Source organism: Leptonychotes weddellii, chromosome 1 (assembly GCF_054177405.1).
Source record: "Leptonychotes weddellii isolate Sample4059 chromosome 1, ASM5417740v2, whole genome shotgun sequence".
Taxonomy (NCBI): Eukaryota; Metazoa; Chordata; class Mammalia; order Carnivora; family Phocidae; genus Leptonychotes; species Leptonychotes weddellii.
In genome coordinates this window covers 142668698-142688306 of record NC_138369.1, presented here as the reverse complement: position 1 = coordinate 142688306, position 19609 = coordinate 142668698, and positions in this window count along the sequence as shown.

Here is a 19609-nt window from a genome sequence, read left to right as displayed (position 1 = left end):
TCATGTCATCTTCTTGCTTTAAAGTGTATAGTTATGTCCAGAAAATCCAAATTGCATTCTAGATGTGGCTCCTGTAGACCCTAAGAGTTTGTGACCTCAGCCTGCCCCATACTCTTCTTTCTTCTGCTACCCATCTCTCTCACTACAGTCTCACCGCCCATGTCTGCTTTCTATCTCCCAACATACCAGGTCTGCTCTTCTCCTGGATCTCTGAATAACTAAGTCATTCTTCTCATTTAGGTCTCAGGATAAAAATTACTTCCTCAGATAGGAAGTCTTGGTCATGGTCTTCCAGGACCACTCTATCTTGTTTCTATAATATTATGTTTTTTCTTTGAAATACTTACTATATGAAATGTTATGTATTTCTTTTCTTTCTTTTCCCTTTGTTATGAAGTGTGCTTTGTGAAAACAAGGATCATGCTTTTTAGTTCTGTTTGCTGTGTTACCAGCACCTGGAAAAATGCATGGTTCAAAGTAGCAAATGAACACATTTGTTGAATTAATTAATAATTGGATGAACATATGTAATTCACAACTACACAGCATAGTGTATGGTGTAACAATTTGAATAAATGAATGAAAGGGTGAATCATTATATAAGTTAACTTAAGAACTGGTGATTGAGGTCTTATTTAAATTTCGTCCTGTTCTCTACTTATGTATCTATCATAACCCTGGAGAGGAGAAACCATACCTAGCCATAGTAGTGAGAGGCTTGTAGTCTGAAGTTAAGGATATACCTGTCAGTTTCCTGGAGGAAAATCTAAAGATAGCCCCAGAATTTTAATCTGATGTTTTTGATTCTGCAGACTTGTAGGTTGTAAAGGCTGAAATGACCCATGCCCTTAAGTTTAGACTGTTTTGTTCTCTAAAACATTATTTTTAAGACCTCTCTTTTAGTATTGATTTAAGAGATGAGATCTCAAAAAAACAAAACAAAACAAAACCCACAAAAACCAAAAAACTTGTCTTACAAGAGTATTTATTTATTATAAGCATTTAGAGTCTCCACAAGATTTCCTGACATTTATTCCATTTGGCTGCTTCTGATGAGTTTGACAAAAGTTAAAAATGAGAGCCATAGTAGGTTTTGGAATAAACACACATGATCCTGTAAGACCTGCACATATATAATGGGTACACCAACTCTTGCCCCGCACCCTAGGGGGACTCCCTTATGTTGGCCACATCGGAGCCTGGACTGCTCACATCTCCTGCACCTCTCACTCACTGTTAGGGGGCACCCCTCTGATTTGCAGCTTTCGCTGGACTCATTCTGCTGCCGCCTGCCACCTTTACACTGAAGAAAACAAACCCCACACTGTCAGGGTACTGACTCCTTTTTTTGCCTAGGGTTGATAAATGGTGCCACTTCTACCAGTTTTCATATGGGGAGCCTTTGGCATCGAGGTCCCGGGAGCCCACCACAGTTTGCCGTTGTTTCCTTGTGTAGAAATCACAAGACAGGAGAGGAAGTACCTGCTTTGGGACAGATGGGCATTTTAATCCTTGAAGGGCTATAGAAAGTGCTAAAACTTGGCAGGCTTTTCAGAAGTTTTTCTGCTGATATAGACCCATTTTTCTAAGTGGGATACAGATCAGAGTTGGCAAGACATTGGTGTAAGGCATGTGTTTGTGTGTGTGTGTTTGTCTGTCTGGTCGCTCATTTCTCCTTAGCTCCATGCCTTTGAAATGAAAGTCATGACAAGAGACTTATACTTCTTAATCTCTAAAGATTTATGCTTAGTACTCAGTACTCAGTGCTGAGTACTCAGTACTCATTCATACAAACATTGCCCATTAGGGAAGCTGAAGTATGAGTTTCAAGATTATTGAAGTTTAGTTATACCTGATACTCTTTTCATGTATCTCTGTGACTAAAGATAACAGTTAGTATATGCTTAGATACTCTTTACTTCCAGTCCATTGTTCTGAATGCTTTGCATATGTAGATTTATAATTATATCCTCTCAGTAACTCTGTGTGATTGTTCCCATTTGCAGGTTGGAAACCCAAGAACCAGAGTTTAAGTAACTTGCCCCAATCACACCACCAGGGTAGCTAGAATTTGAACCCAGACAGCTGGGATTCAGAGCCACTGCTCCCTTTGCTAATGTCTATGCAATTCTGCCTCTCAAAAGTTGGCCATTGTGCCTAGTGAAAAATGGAGGGAGAAATTGCAGACACCTACACTTCTGTCCTCATGTAAACCTTGAATGTAATGGAGTTCACTTGTGCTTGCAGGAATCAAGAACATGTGGAAAAAGCATTTGACTAAGAATAAAAGTACCATGATTTACTCCTGATGTTTCTACTGAGTTACCTTCTGACATGTAAAATCAGAGAATAAGTTGTTAATGTGTGAAGTGAGAGGTTTGAACTGGAGCTGCGGTGTTCAAACTCCGCTCCTCTCCACCTTGGGACTCTGTAGTGGTGTAGCAGGGTTGGCTTGTGGGCTAAGGGATTGCCAGGGATGCACAGTTCCTTCTTGGTGCTGGCAAGTGTTCGTACCTTAGCCTTCTGCAATGTTTTACCTTACTGAGTTGGTTCAAAATAGGTCTTATAGAAGGCAGCCTTCGTTTTTTGGTTTTTTTTTTTTAAAGATTTTATTTATTTATTTGACAGAGAGATAGAGAGAGCACAAGTAGGCAGAGTGGCAGGCAGAGGGAGAAGCAGGCTTCCTGCGGAGAGCAGGAAGTCCGACGCGGGGCTCGATCCCAGGACCCCGGGATCATGACCTGAGCCAAAGGCAGACACCTAACGACTGAGCCACCCAGGTGCCCCGCAGCCTTCGATTTTGAAGCCACTTACTTCCTCCCTTGCAATCCCTCCCAGCAGTCTGACCTTACTTTCCTTTGTCTGTTATTAATCTAATAATCTATCACCTTCCAGAGAGAGCTATGGATAGCTTCAAAATAACATGAATTTCCATGGACTTTTGGAAAGAGACAGCATTCGTGCTTTCTTATTCAAACTCTTTGATGCTAACAATGAAATTTTAAGCCAAATGGGCCGGGGAATTTTTTCATAGCAGCTAAGACATGCCTTCCAAATTACAACGCATAAATGGTCACTTACTCGAACTGTGCACGTTCCAAATGTGTATGCACACACACACACGCGATGCCAGTAATAATCTTTAGCAGACTATTTTGCTACTTATTATTCATATTAAAGGGGATGTGCATATGCATGTACATACCCACACTTTTTTTTTTCCTGCCAATCTTGGTAATCCCGCTTCCCTCTTTCCTTGATATTTGGCAGGTGGACCCACCCTAACTAGGTGTAGGTATACATTACTTTGGTAACTATTAGGCTCTAACACAGAAATCGAATCAATTATACAACATATATTTATTAGCACTCAATACTCTAGAGGCCATGGGGGTTTGCAAAGAAGCACGAGACACATATGTCCTGTAGGATCTTAGCACACATGAAACATTAGCAGACATATAATTGTGTTAAATTGTCTGACAGAGGCTATTAAGTGTAATGGGAATTTCAGAGAAAAGGAAGAGAAATGAGAGCTAGTGAAGTCAAATAAGGCTTTGGGGGAGGTGAAACTTGCACTAGACTGAAAGAGATGAGGGGGAAGTTCCTGTTCTGGATCTGTCTATCTTAGTAACTTTAATGACGTGATGTGCATCACAAGGGGTATAATTTGAGGGGCAATCAGAAAGCTCTTCTTTTGCACCACATATGAAAAATACCCTACTATTAGATGTAATATCACATTTACCTCAACATATAAATATTTTGGGGGATTCTAAAACATTAAGACAGGTTACTTTTTATTTATACCTTAGCTAAATACAGTTAACATAATTTCCTTCCACTGAAAATTGTATGGAGTAGGAAGGACTTGATGTCACATATTTCAGTATCTGCTGATACATTATTCTTATGTCCCAAGCCTCAGCAGCAGGAAACACTTGGTTCCCTTAGATAAACTGTTTCCATCTCCTTATGAGAAGGGGGAACCATAGATATGATGAGTTTATTTTATTTTTTTTAAGATTTTATTTTAATTTATTTGACAGAGAGAGAGACAGCCAGAGAGGGAACACAAGCAGGGGGAGCAGGAGAAGGAGAAGCAGGCCTCCCGCAGAGCGGGGAGCCTGATGCGGGGCTCGATCCCAGGACCCTGGGATCATGACCTGAGCCGAAGGCAGACGCTTAACGACTGAGCCACCCAGGTGCCCCGATATGATGAGTTTAGTAGCAGTGGAAACTTTGGCCTGCTTTTATCCCTTGTAACTTTCTCGTAAGCCTCAACCTTCTATGTCTATGTAACCCAAGCATCAGACTCCTCTTACTCACGTCCAGGTTTGTCATCTTACTGTAATACCAGTACAGGGAGAATTCATCTCATCATTCTCTGAGTCATTAGGGTGTTAGTTGCTTCTCAGCCTCATTTCCTTATCAGGATCAATTTTGAGACAACGCTCTTGTAGCAAAGACTGTTGGTTACCTCCTGTTTGTTTCCTCTTCTTCCTCAGTAGTAGAATCTTTGGTTTTTAGCAAGGTAGATTATCTGCCTATAATAAAGATCACTTTCCCAGGTTTCCTTGCTGTGGGTATACCTATGTGATGTGAGCAGAGGTAGTACATACATCTTACAGTAAGTATTCCTAAAGGAAGTGGGCATGCCCTTGTTCATTGCTTCTCCTTCCTGTTAGGATATAAATGTATTATCAGGGTTTCTAGTAGCCAGTTGTGGACAATGAGAGCAGTAAGAAAATAGTACCTATCTGAAAAGCTGAATGTAGAGAATAATGGAAAAAATGAAGTGTGTTTAGGCAGTGCTTGTCACATAAAAATTAATAAAAATTTTTGATTTCAGTTTAGATTGAATTCTGACTTTTTTGGGAAGACCATGTGTTTGTGTATGTGGGTGTTCCAACAAGAATATAACATCGGGGCTGTAGCTTGTACTCAGAAGGAATCAGACTTGGAAAGACCGCATCCACCGAATCATGGGAGTGTCCAGCCAAGGCTGTCATGATAGAGGATCCACGATGTTGTACTAGTTGGCTGTCTCAGATTTGGAGAAGTGTGTTGCAGAGGAATAGGAGGTGGATCTTGAGAGAGACCAGCCTCTGATACTGGGAGAGATAAGTTAAGCTTCAAGTAATAAAGATCCGAGATAGCACAGAGCTTAAAAGAGACAATCATTTATATTCTTCTTCATTTGAAGGTTTGTGTAGCCACTTTTAAAGATCTGTTGAGATATTTTGGGTAAGCAGCTGTGGTTCTCCTTGGTCTCTGGGGAAGTTGCAGGATGGATGTCATTCTTGCAATTAAGTATGTTTACTTGGCTGTAATTATTAATTAATTTTAAAAATACTTCTGTGTTTATAAACATACTTTCATAAGTGTCCTTAAGTCATTGGGGGACTAAGATGGGGGGCGATAACAATAAAAAGAGAATTAGAACTGAGAAGCTGCAAGATTTAATGGGGGACAGGGCAGGAAGAAGCCTTTCTGGAAGCTGGAGTGATAATACGTGATCTGGGAGACAGGGTGCAGCACCCTGAGGGCGGCAGGAAGGCCCTGGCCTGGGTGTTGGGAGACCAAGACTCTGAGGGGACCAGGGCCCTGGGGTCAGCTCAGCTCTGCCATCTCACTTTCCCTTCTCTCGATTGAGCTGTTGTCTGGCAGATTTTTTTTTTTTTTTAATGAGGATTACTATAATAGAATATCTGTGACTGATTTTTAACATTTACTGAGTGCCAGCATGGTACAGATGGGCAGATATGTTCCAAAGGAAAGAAAAGGTTTTTTAAATCTCCTATTGTGAAGGTCAGTTTATTTGCTTAGACTTAGGAAAACATAGTATTGCACCCTTTAACAAGCTTTCTCTCCAAAATCAATGTGCAATGTGGGAGTTCTGGTGGGCATTTAAGGACTGAGAAAAATTATAAAACAGGAAGAGAAAGAAACCATAAACACGAAACAGGTTCATCAGCTAATAGAAATCATTGTGTTTACTTAGTCCCTTATGAAGAATAAGACAGGCCAACCCTATTCTTCTATGCAGAGTCAAGTACTGAGAATCTAATGTGTGTTTCCCAGTTTATTCTCTGTAATATAAAATGGGAACTAAGGATAGTCTGAAAGTGAAAAAAAATTATGGGTGGAGATAGAGGAGGAATCTGCAATCCCCAAATGATGTGGCTTAGTGAGGGTGGCCTAGTTCAATTCCATGTGGTTCATACATATTCAAGGCTTTTTTCTTTTTAATATCCATTGACCTCCTTTGCGGAAGGTAAGGGTATCAGAAGCCAACTTAAGCTAGATTAAGAAAAAAAAAAAGGAGGTTTATTATAAGAGAGCAGGGATAATGCATGAAAATTAAAGGTAGGAATAAAGCTGGGCTTCAGGAAAAGCCAGGAGGCAGGAAAAGGAGAGCCATTGGGCCAGTGCAGAGCTCTGGGTCTTGACTGCTTCTCTCTTTATCTGCGCTCTGGTTTCTCCTTGTCCATCACATGGCAAAATAGGCCAGCCCACAGCTCACAGGCTTCCACGAACTGTGGGTGGCTTCCTCGTTGGCCAGACTGGGAATCTCAGGGGTGAGAAGCTGAGCAGTTTGAATCGATGTCCACCTTTGGCCCAAACAGCTATGGGCAAGGGTGAGGGACTTCAGGGTCATGTGGTAAAATAGAGCTGCCAGGGGCCCACTCACATTGTATTCATGGGGGTTATTTTCAGAGAAGATGATTTGGCCCATGGCCTAGGCAGGCACTTCATAAGATAAAGTGCTGCGTATATTTAGTGCTCAGCCCCAAAGAAACTGCTTAACTCCCTGTATGTTGTTCTGAAACAAAATGGTAAATAAAAAGAGAAGGATTTTTCATTTACCTTCTTGCATTAACTTCATGTCTTGCAAATTCTGCTATTCTCAGTCAGCGTAAAGGAACAGAGCGAGCTTCTATTAATTTGGTATATTCACTTTGGAGGGTGAATTCTGAACTGCCTGATCTCCCCATGTTGTGAGGATTTCACTCTAGATAAATTTAGAGCAAATAGAGAACCAAAGATAGGCAGTTTATTTCATAGGTCTTTTTAAGTGGTAGGGCCTGTGATTCATGTGTTTATAACCCATCATTGATACCTAGGGACAGGTTTAGAATCTCACATAGCAATTTCCATGTCATCAAACAACTTAGCAGACCATACTGAAAGAAGAAAGAAAATTGGCAGACAGCATCTAGTCACCTTATGGGTGTATTTACAGAAAGAAGGCAATAATCAGCCTATATTTGCAGAATATACATCTTACAAAATAATTCCTCTTACTTGGATTGCCTCTTGTTTGGTGCCTTCAGAGTCCATCTACTGAGATTGGTAAAAATGAGGAAAGCAACTGCAGAGCCAGTATTTATTTGCATACCTGATCAAGTCTTCTGGAATCTGGAAGAATGGCACTCAGTTTAGCATGCACAGAGCCAGCATCTTCAGGCAGGCAGAGAGCAGATCTCGAAGGAGACACTGCTTAATTTTCAGAGGAAGAAAAAAAAAATCATCTTTTATTTTTGTTACTCACAGATCATCCCTGGATGTGAGACTTCCAAATACTAAAACTAAAAAACAGTTTCCATTAACCATGATTTTTTTTTTTTTTTGATAAGGAGTGGTCTAAGTTAATTGCACATGAAATGACCTAGGTACTGTAGAGCTAACACTTTAAATTTGGGCCAATTATTGTGCATCAAGAAATATTAAGTAAGACATAGCCAATCTCTCCAAATAAATGAAAAGATATCAGATTTCCCCCTCCCCAAATAATCAACTCAGTAATTTCTAAAAAGTATGAATTCTGAAAATAATGAATTAGGTGGTATGAGTTTGTTTTAGAATAATGCAAGAAGTTATTACAGGGTTCACATAAAATAAATCTTTGTTCTACCACCCTGCAACAGAGAGAGGCCACGTGATTTAAAAACTTACTTATTTTTGAACTGTGTATTATGCTTAAGTATTTTAAAACCACTTTATTGAGGTATAATTGAAGTACAAAAAGCTGTGCATATTTAATGTGTATGACTTGGTGAGTTTGGAGGACTTGATTTGTTTTTTTAAACTGAAAGGAAGAGACTATGGTTGTTTTAGAAATTGTTTTTTGGATTTTTTTTGGTTTAGTATTCAGTTTCTGATAAAAATGCGTATGAAATGTTAAAAGTTGCATGGAAAATAGGATTTTACTGGGTCTCAGCCCAATGAAATTACAATCAAAATCCACTAGCCTGAAGACACAAGGCAATAAAAGGATACAAATTCATTCAAGGGTAACGTCAGTAACAGTGTGATGATGTCAGGAACGATTCTTAAGTTATTGCATAGGGTGTGTGTGTGTGTGTGTGTGTGTGTGTGTCTGGTGGTTGTAGGGGTGTGTGTGTGTTTTTCTGAACTTAAATAGTAAATAAGAATAGAAAATTTTTTCATACCTCTGTATTGACTTAAAATAATATCTTGATATCCCGATACTCTGAATCAGAGCAACAAAATTGCATGCTTTTATTTATTTGATATATTCTCTTTGGAGACTTAATTTATGGTATGACATTTATTGTCATATTTTAGTTAGATTTTTTTTTTTGTACGAGGTATTCTGAAACCTTCACTTTCTGAGACAAGGAGAGAGCTGTTAAATTAAAAAATGACTAAACCAATTTTATATATGTTCAGAATCTATTTTGACTTTGAAATTTCTCTGACATAATATTTTCTACTCTCTGTTTCTCCCTCTCTTTTACATAGTGCCCTCCCATTCCTTCAACTAGTGATTATAAGGAAACCTCTGGCTTGAAGTGCAATTGAGAATTCCTGTTTTTTCTCGACTTTATGCATATTATGCATATCCTGTCATCAGGGAATGATTTCATCATATTGGTTGCCTCCAAAACTTACAATACTCCTACACCCAAATATTTTGTTAGCTCAGCATGGTCCCTGGAATGAGAATGGTTGTGTTCTAATTCCAGATATTGATTGACCATGTGGTACTTTGGGAACAACAGCCGGCTTGTTTCCTTAGCAGGATAATGAGAAAATTACTGACCTCCTCTCAAGAGTGGTTTGGCAAATAGAGAATTACAAAATGCTTTGCATTAGAAGTGCTAAATATTCTTCTAAGTGCTTTCATTTTTTCTTGGCATAGCAGTGTTCATTTGTGGACTGTTTTATGGGAAGACTTTAACTAGGAAGCACATGTGACAGTGTTTTGGCCATTACAAACATCTGTACATTTGAGAGGACCTGACCAAAAAGAGAATTCTAGAATTACAAAAATGCCCTGACAGAATCTGCCATGTGCTTATTAATGAGGACACCAAGAGCTCCCATGCCATATTTTCCAGATGGATTCACTGCAATACCTACAACTTAGCCAATCTGAATTCTTGCCTACTCACTTTTAGGCAATCTCCTAATGGGGTCATTAGTGGGAAAGGTAGAAAACAGTGTGATTGAGATCATATGGGACTCATAGCACAGTGAAGGGAATTGCTTAGTGCTGGAGGTGTGGCATCCAGTACAACCAGGGCTGTTCCAATATTGGCAAACACTTTAAAAATAAAATAAATGGGGGATCAACCCACATTTCATTTGTCATTGTCTCAACAGCCCAAGGCAGAACTCTGTTTTGCCAGCCACATTTTTAAATGGGAGCGTGCGTTCCAATTGCATTTGTTTTCTTGACAGTTCAGGGCGTTGTAAAGCCAGCTGCGGCTCACTTGCCCTCGGCCCACTGCTTCTCTCTGGTGCATCTCCACAGCCATTTGCTCATAAGCTTAAGGTTTCCAAGCACAATGGGTTTATGTTGGTACAGTATTTAGTTGCACTAAAATCTAAGACCTGCAAGGGTCCCCAGGTATAGCTGAGCAAAAGTCATTCTAAAGGGATAGCCGCCTACCCTCTTTTAAAACACACATACACATGCACACACGAAAGAGAACTAAAGAATTGTCATGTGCCTCAAAGTCTAGTGAAGGGTAGAGCTGTTAGTATACGTAGCACCCCCTTCCTCAATGTCACACGGTATGTCACTAAGTTCTGGCCTCAGTTCTAAGACTAGTATATGATCATGGACAAGTCATCATTTCTGTGAGGCAGAGTCCTATGAGTAAAACAAAAATTATAATCTCTCCTCTGATCCATACTGATCTCAGATATTTCTGAGATTTGATTAGAACTCGATACAGGGTACATGTCTTGGGAATGTGGAATTGACTATAGTTAATAACTGTTGAAGTTGGGTGCTAGGTACATGGAGGTTCATTATGATATTCTCCACTTGTGTATTTGAAGTATTCCATAATAAAGGTTTTAAAATGTAATAAGTAAAAATAAAACCTGGCTCTGGCTGCTCAGAAGAATTGTAGGTGAGAATCAGAAGATAATATGTAAAAGTAGAAGATAAGTAGTAAAAGACTTGAACAAGTATATCTCAAAAAAGTGTATCTGCAGGGTACCCACATCAGACTCACAGTGTGTATTAATTAAAAATAAACAGTTGCAGAGTTCCACAGACCTATGGAATCAGACGTGATGGCAGTGTATTAAGTAAGTAGTCCTTTATACCTCCCATCTCAGAGGATGTTTCTACATTATGCAGTTTGAAAACTATGTACTCTGTAAGTCCTTGTTAACATTATTTAGGTCTTTGAGTTTTGGGGAAATTGCTTTTAATAGGATTGAAGACCTGTTTCCTACAAAGCCCAGGAGCCTCTATGCTAACCGCTCCTTGACCCACAATCTGTTATTTGAATCCTGATTCCTGACTGTTGATTAAGCCTCAGGTCATGCTATCTGCTGTCCCTATCTTGGCCCCATTTAGTTATCAAATCTTATGCACGATTTGTCCATAACATGCTGGGCCTTCTTGCTTATATATCATGATCTTTGGCCTCAATCTTGCCATCATATGATTCTTTATAGGTTTTAATCTGCCCAACTACACCTTTTACCCTAACACTGCCCAGGCACCCACTGGGTCAATTCACAACTATTTGTTAAGCACCTTTTATGTGATAGCACTCTTCTAGGTGCTAGCAAACATTACAGTTAAAATTCCTTCCCTCAGAATTTGCATTGTAGACTTGAAGATTTTGTCTTTGAACAAATAGGTAAATGATACAACTTCAGATAGTGATAAGTGACAAGAAAAAAAATAACCTTGGGGAAGAGGGTTTTAGAGTTAACAATTCTCAGGGAATCTTTCTGAGATGAAGTATTTCAAGAGAGGCCTAAGATGAGAAGAAGGTGGTAGAAAGAATTGGTGGAAGAGATGAGACAGTAAATGCTAAGGCCCTGAGGCAGGAAATGAATTTAAGTTCAAGTAATAACAAGGAGGCTACCATGGCTACATTGTAATGGTCAAGGATCAAAGTGGAAAAAGGTAATGCTGGAGGGAGAGGGCTGGTGGGTAGATCCTGTAAGGATTTGGAGGACATGGTGAAGAGTTTGGATTTTAAAGACTGGTAATGGCTACTGATCATGTTTCCATCAGTGTGATGAGGGGTTGCCATGTCATCTGAGGCCTGATAACCTTGTGGAAGCTGTGGTTCATTCCATAGTTTCCTATATTGCTCAAAGGAAGGGCATTCAAAATATGTAAATTGTTTCTATTTTCCATAATTTATACTCAGGAAAAAATAGAGAATACCTGCTCTTTCATGTTCTCCATCATTCACTAATGCCTACTTTTCCCTGAACGTAATCCTTAAAACTACGGGAAAACTACCTGGAGAAATGTTCCCTTCACCGCACACCCCCCGCCCCCCCCTCCCCCCGCTGTGCAAGCATGTAGTTACCGGATTTGGCCGCTAGATGGTGGCTGTATATCAGTACCTTGAAACAGTGAGTTTTCTATTTGACAAAGGAATCAAAGAAGAAATATATTAAAGACAAACAAAATATATGTATATTTAAAATTTCTTTGGTTGAAATGATTGGCACAACAAAAAGAAAAAAAGAAACATAACCTCCTGCAGCCTACTTTTTGTTCAGTTACCTTTTTCCTTGGGAGGATTTTTGGCTTCTTTGAGAATGGTCTTGTGATATGGAATACGCATATCCTTATGACCCCACTGGTCATGGCTGTAACCAGGGAATAGGTTCCTCCTTATTCACCTTACTGCTCATTTGGGGTTCCCTGGAAATTTTTTTTCTTGTACTCATATTTTCTCAGATGATTTCATTCACTCCTGTGGCTTCAACCATGAAATATTTATGCGAATGATGCTACAATTAATATCTTTAGCTGGTATTCTCCAGACGCCCAGACCTATAGTTCCACCTGCTCTTAAGTGGCAGGTGGCTGGTCTCAGGTATTTCAGACGAAGTGAACTTTCAACTAAACTCATATTCTTTCTTCTTTACTAATTCCTTCCCTTGAAATACTTTTCTTCCTATCTCAATTAATGGTATTGCAACTTAATCAGTTGTCTTGGAGAGAAATCCCTGAGTTATTGATTTCCACCTACGGCTCACTCCCTGTATTCACTTTGCCTTGAGGAACTGTTGATTTTACCTCTGAAATGTCTTGCAAGTACATTTATTCCTTTTTATTTTCTCACCCCCATCATTGTTTCCATTCATGTAATAAATCCTTAACCATGCATGTAATAATCCTAATAATAATCTATTTTCTATTTTGCAGTCCATTGTCCACACAGTCTTTAGAAGAATCTTACCAAACCTCAGGTTTGAACCAGTCACTTCTTCGCTTTAAATTCTTCTGCACAGTTAATACAGTCCAAACCTCATATTCTGCTGTTCAAAACTTTCAAGTAATGGCTCTACTCACCTTCCCAGCCTCTTTCTGGCCTCTCCCTCCATAGTCATGTTGAGTGCTCACGGGCCCTGGTTGGGCCATTGACTCTCATGACTTGTCATGGCCAAGACATGTCCCTTTGCACATGCTTTTTGTCCTGGAACTCCTCTCTCCTCCCCTGTTGGCCTTCAATTTTCCATTTTCCCTACAAAGGTATAGTAAGGCTTATCCCTTCCTTCCATAAAATTCTCCTCAGTGCTCCCATGGATCCTTATATACCATTCACCAGAATGTTTGTCTAATGGTAGTGTACTTACTCATTTATATGTCTGCACCCTGACACTGAACTGAGACTTGCTTTCCAGTAGAAAGTGTCATTTGTCATCTTTGTGTCCAGCAACTTGCGTAAGTCTTGGAATGTCTTAGGTGATTAATAACTCATGTTTTAATGAATGGACAAATGAAAAAAATCTGATTTCCTCTGCATCTTTCCCAGTAGGCAGAAAAGGCCTCCCCCTGTTCCTTTTTCTCTTCCATTTGTATTATGAATACTTTCATGAGAGAAGAATGGAAAAGGATATTTGGAGACACAATCTTCCAGATGCAGAAAGCAGACCATCTCAGAAGGGAAGCTTTAGGATCTGGAGAAGAGGTGGGAGCGGAGGCCATAGTTGGAGTCACCAAAGCCAAGGAGCTGGGAGGGGCCCCCAAGTGCCACACTCTTAGTTTCTCTCTGTTACTGCACACATATGATGGTGGCACTAAGGGAGGATGAGCCTTGTGAATTGATCTACTAGGGGATTACCTGAGATCAGGAAATCTGACTATATTGTTCACCTCTCTCTTCCCAGTGATTGGCACTCTGCCTGGCATAGAACAGCTACCTAGTAAATGATTAAATTCTTACTGTTTATTTTCTTATTGGTAGACTGCAGTCCTGAGTTAATACAGTATCTAGAAGTGTTCATAACTTTTGGGATCAAAGGTGCAAATATACGTGACTGTATTGAGGTGTCTGTGATGGCTGGGAGGAACTCATAAGCAGATTTTGCTTCATTAGATAATTTCAATGTCTTTGGATAGAAATCTGTACATTACATGCATGCTTTCACTTGAAATGTATTGCTCAGTCTGGATGCTTACTGTGTTTCTTTATTGGTTTAAATGAAAGGAACAGGAAAGTAAGAAGTTAAAAAGTTCTGTCTTTATGGCAGAAAAAAAAATATTTCTGCCTCTAGTCATACAGGTACATTTCTTTGATAAGAGGTATTAGAAGCCCATGGATATCATTCATATTTATATTTTATTAAAACAAACTTCAAACTCTTTAGTGCTGATAGACATTCTTTAGAGGACTCAAATATTTCTTCAAACATGTGACACATCTCTACTACCCAGAGATTCCTGCTGTGATGATATTTCTTTTGGACAGGAAGTTATCTGAGTCATCATATGTCCCTCCCCCACCCCAACTCCTCGGACTTCTGGAAAGAGTATAGTTATACTGCGCTCTTCCAGCAAATCCCTATCTAGCTATGCTTTTTTGTGGACCCCATCTCAGAGTGTTAATAAGAAGAATAACCACTTATGTTTGTATAAGGCTTTATGTTGTTCACAGTATTATATACACTTTCACTCATTTGCTCCTTGTAACAAGTAATGGAGCAGCACTGATGGACCTATGCTACAGGTGAGAAAACTGAGGCTTAGAGACATTTTTAAGCCAAGTACGTACCAATAATAATGTAAGAAATGGAATTAGGTTCAGATTTTAGTTTTCAGATTTCTCATCTCTTTCTTAACCACGCCATTTGCCCAGTTGTGCTCATATCAGTTTATTAGAAAAGGTGGCTTTTGGGTGAGAGCTACTTTTATTTAGCACCCCTGGAAATGGCATCCTAATAACAATATCCCTGCTAATAACCTTTTCCTTATTCATGAGATAGAGTAGCTCTTATAATTATTTGCCAGTGCCTGCTCTGTACTCCAGGCCCCCGACAATGAGCACATGGGCACGGGTGTTACTATTCTCAGGCAGAGCATTAATAATTAGATATTACTTGGGGAAAAGGGCAATACTTCATCAAAAGACAAAGTGCTAGCTTTGATATCTTTTTGTGCAGTTGCTGGAACACTCCTAGTACCTACTTCTAATCTAAAGATTAGCTGGCGGCTTTGCCCTTTTTCTTGTGAAATATCTGTTCTTAGGGGAAACCAGTATCAACACATATTGAGAATTTTTATGTCTTATTAAAGGTTGTTCAGTGATATTTGTAGGATCCTCCAGCACCTACCACATTATTATCAGGCAAATTCTAAATTTACTCAGAGAGAAATAATGTTATGAAAAGAATTCTTCAAAATCATAAGGGATTGCACTATCAGGTGAACATCTTTGCCAGTGAAGAAGTCTTCTATGACTCACATTTTTATTGCTTTAAAGTGGCTCGGAGTGGACCTTGCCTCGGAGCTGGAATTTTAAGAGGAAAGCTTTAATGTCACCAGTGCAGTATTTCCAGACAAGACTAAGCATAGCTCAGTTAGACTGAGTACAGGAGGCATAGTTCCTATTTGGGGCAGACAGAAGGATGCATACACTGCAGATACTCAGGGCTACCTGATCTTACCCCCAAAACCAAAACCAAAAACAAACCCCTAAAACACTCCACACTATTGCACAGATTCTGAGACCACACCTTGCCTTAGATAAGGCAAGCAGTTAGTCCTGGGTGATATAAAGGATGGGGAGGGAGAGGAGACGGATGGCCTGTGAATATCAGCATTCCCTGGGAATGGCTTCCAGGAAGCTGTAGGCAGAGTGAACCAGGGAGATCTGCCTTGGGTAGGAGGCTCAGCCACGGAAGTTGCAATCCAGGGGTCAGGCTCCAGTCCCTGGGAGACAAGTGCAGATCCCAGAGGCTGGAATCTACACAAATTTTAAAGTAAGGACTTGGTACTACAACAAGGGTTGAAGCTTAGATCTCAGAACTGGGCCAAAAGATGGACCCCAGCTCTTGGGAATGAGACAGGAGTCCAGCTGTCAGCAAGGCAGGCCAAGAGGAAAGACTAGATTAGGAGCCTCCAGTTGCCCTTGCATTGTGTGAGACCTTGGCCAGGCCATGCATTCCCACTGCACATCCATCTTTTCTTCTATTACATGGCAATGATTGTAAAGTCGCCTTCAAAAGTTGTGAGGAACCCATGAGTAATATATTGGAAAGAGCTTTGTGTATTACAAAAGCCATACAAATAGTTATCACTTGTAAGTTCCCCACACGAATGGTAAGCATTTGTCTTCTAAGTACTGTACCTTTTATGATCAATAATGTTGTTATTTTTATAAACACCATCAGAACGTCCTGGTGCCATCTTGCCAGCAATGATCCTTTCTTTTCCTCCCTATCTGTAATTTGGATTCTCCATCCAGCCATATTTTCTGTGGTCACCCTGAGTTAACACCTCTTTCTGTCTTATTTGTCCCTCCAATGCCCATGCTGTGCATACACTTCCATGCTGTCATGGGACAGTCTAAAATTTGCAGTCTAGGAGTCGCTGAAGAAAATGCCTCACCTTGTTTAGGCCCATTGGATTGCTCCCATATGGAGCTTAATGAGAGTGATTGGGGAGGTAGTTCGGCTCCCCACCCATCCCCATTAGGGTGTTTGTGTATATGGGGGGCAGGATTTAGCAGTAATTCAACAAACAAATGCCTAATGCTTAGAGAATGCTAAGGACAGAGAGAGTTTTAGGTTATTATTACAGCTCAGGCATAATTGAACTATAAGGCAATACAAGGAAGTAACAGGATGATCTCATTGCAAATGAAAATTTTAATGCAGAGGCAATAACTCTCCAAACAGAGCAGACACACATTAACAGGGAAGCTTTATGGTCTGAGCTGGAGGATCTGCAGGGGAGCTGTAATCACTGATCAGGCATGTTCATCATCTTCTACCAGTACCACTTACACAGGAATATCCAAAGATTATCTTTGGATAGAGAGAGCACAGGCAAGGAGTGACATCAGCAAAGATGAGAACAGACCATTAAGGGCTGTTCCCTCCAAGGAGGTAAAACAGACCTGGTGGGACAGCCTCAAGCAGTTTCCTTGGGGACTGACCCAAGGGGATACTCATAAGACATTTAAAGACATGAGAACAGGGACGCCTGGGTGGCTCAGTCCCAGGGCCCTGGGATCTAGCCCCGCGTAAGGTTCCAGCTCCGCATAGGGCTCCAGCCCTGCATAGAGCTCCCTGCTCAGTGGGGAGCCTTCTTCTCCCTTTCCCAGTGCCCCTGCTTGTGCTCTCTCTCTCTCTGTGTCAAATAAATAAATAAAATCTTAAAAAAAAAAAAAAGAAAGGACATTGTAGGCTCTTTGGCTACTTCCAATTTTGATGTTTATCAGTTATTTTTCCTGTTAAAACTTCCCCCCCCCCCTTTTTGGAAGTGTACTTGCAAGGTCTACTTGGTTTGTATTGATTTGACTATCCAAAGAAGAGGTTTTCCTGGGTCTTTGAATGTGGGTTTAAGCCAAGAGAAATAGGACAGACTAAAGCAATGTAGATTTTCAGTTATTATTATTTTTGTTTTTCATTTTTCCCTGGTACCAGCTCTAACATAGGCTTGTATGTGTTAATTGTAATTTGGTTTTGCATAGCTGCTAAATTAAACAAATTTGTTGACTGCCCGGTAGATATTAATTGCTTTGTTAAGTGTTACCAAGAGCTTTTTAAAAAAGCAAAAAGACACATCTTTCTCATTCAAAGAGTTGCGGAAACAAAGCACAAGCACTGATACATTTCAGAAAATAAAAAAAAAAAGAGAAAGAAATGTAGACAATTACATAATGAAAATTTTCATTTTATCTCTTTCCTCCCCTTATTTATGTTTTGTTTGAATTTCCTATTAAAGCACATATATACAAACATACACAGAGTCAATTAAGTAGGTTTCAGTAATTACAGACAAAGTAAGCCAATACAACTCTAAGAAGCTAGCTTTAATATTAATAGATCTCTCATAAGGTAGTGAATAATTAAATCTAAAAGTAGTAAGACAGAGTCACAGTGTCAGATGGAATAAAAGAGGGTGAATATTAGGCTAAAATATTTTAGGACCATTTTATAGAAGAGGAAGAATTTAAAGTGGGGCATAAATAATGGATAGAATTTGGTTAAGAGAAAGGAGGTGAGGACACCATGAACAAAAGTGTGGAGAAAGAAAAGGCCAATAGAGAGATAAACAGATGAAGGGTAGAATAGAGAAGATTAATATTTGGAAATGAAATTGAAAGAGTGTGAAGCATGCTTTTGGAGGGTCTTAACACCAGATTAGGAATTGGGATATGGATCTTCTGAAAAACAAAACAAAACAAAACAAAAAACCCCAAGGATTTATAAACGTAAGCCCCTTATTGCCATTTTAAAGAAAAAGTTTTCCTCAGTGTCTGAGTGTAAGTGTATGTTCACAGGTGTCGAGATGCACATGTTGATTAGTGCTATAGTGACCACACCAACTGCCCCCACCCATGTTGAAAAATACTAGAATATTTTCTCATTTATAAAGTGAGCTAGAGCCATCTTAAAATATGAAGGATGGATGTTGACCAAATGTGTTTTGAGATGGTCTCAGACACATCCCTAATGCCAGCACATCCTAGTTCATAATACAGTATGGTATAGTTCATGTAAAAATCAGAAGGCAAGAATGCCTGCTAAATTTAAAAAAATGTTTTCAAATGTTAATGCAATTTTGAAGATGAACATACTTCACAGTAGAATTCCAGTTTGTCTCCTAGTTGATGAGTCTTGTAAGCTCTTAAAAGAAAATATTTAACCTAATTAATACCTGAGGATGAGTAAGGGAGGCTTCTAAATTGTTCTACCTTCAATATCATTATTTGTATTACATGTATTGTTACAATATATTTAATATTGCATTTCTTTGTATATTTAACTAAAATACTATCTTCTTTTATGGTTATTAAATTAAATTACCTTGGGCAATGGATATTAGCTAGGGAACTGGTTCTGTGATATTAGAATTCAACACTTGTTTCTGAGTTATACCTGTCATCAAAAATGAAGTCTAGATTTGTGCCCTTACAGTATACACTTATAAAATGTCATTTATAAATAAATCTGTGCCTCACTATATGGCCAGCAAGCCGTGGCAAAAAGACAAGGCAGTTGATGGTACTATCCTTTACCCCAACATAATGTGTCTGGAAATCTGGGTCACAGGAGTTTGTAACTCATATAGATCTCATAGTTTACCATGCCCATAGTCTAAGGTTTAAAGATTTTATTTATTTACTTTAGAGAGAGAGAGAGAGAACATGTGTGCACACATGAGGGGGGAGGGACAGAGGGGGAGGAGAATCTCAAGCAGACTGTGAGCTGAGCAGGTAGCCCAACGTGAGGTTAGATCTCACAGCCCTGATATCATGACCTGAGCCAAAATCAAGAGTCAGAGGCTTAACTGACTGAGCCACCCGGGCACCCCCTAAGGTTTAAATAAAGAAAAAAAGCGGCCCAGAAAGGTGAAGTGACTAGTTTAGGGTCAAAAGTCGGTAAATTCGAGACCAATGTGTTAGTCCGTTTGGGCTGCTATAACAAAATATCACAGACTGGGTGGTTTATAAACAACAGAAATTCATTTCTCACCGTTCTGGAGGCTGGATGTCCAAGATCAGGGTGCCAGCATGGTTGGGTAAGAGTCTCTTCTGGGTTGCAGACTTTTTGTATCTTCAGGTGGTGGAAGGGGGAAGGGATCTTTCTAGGCTTCTTTTATAAAGACACTAAGCGCATTTGAGAGGACTCTGCC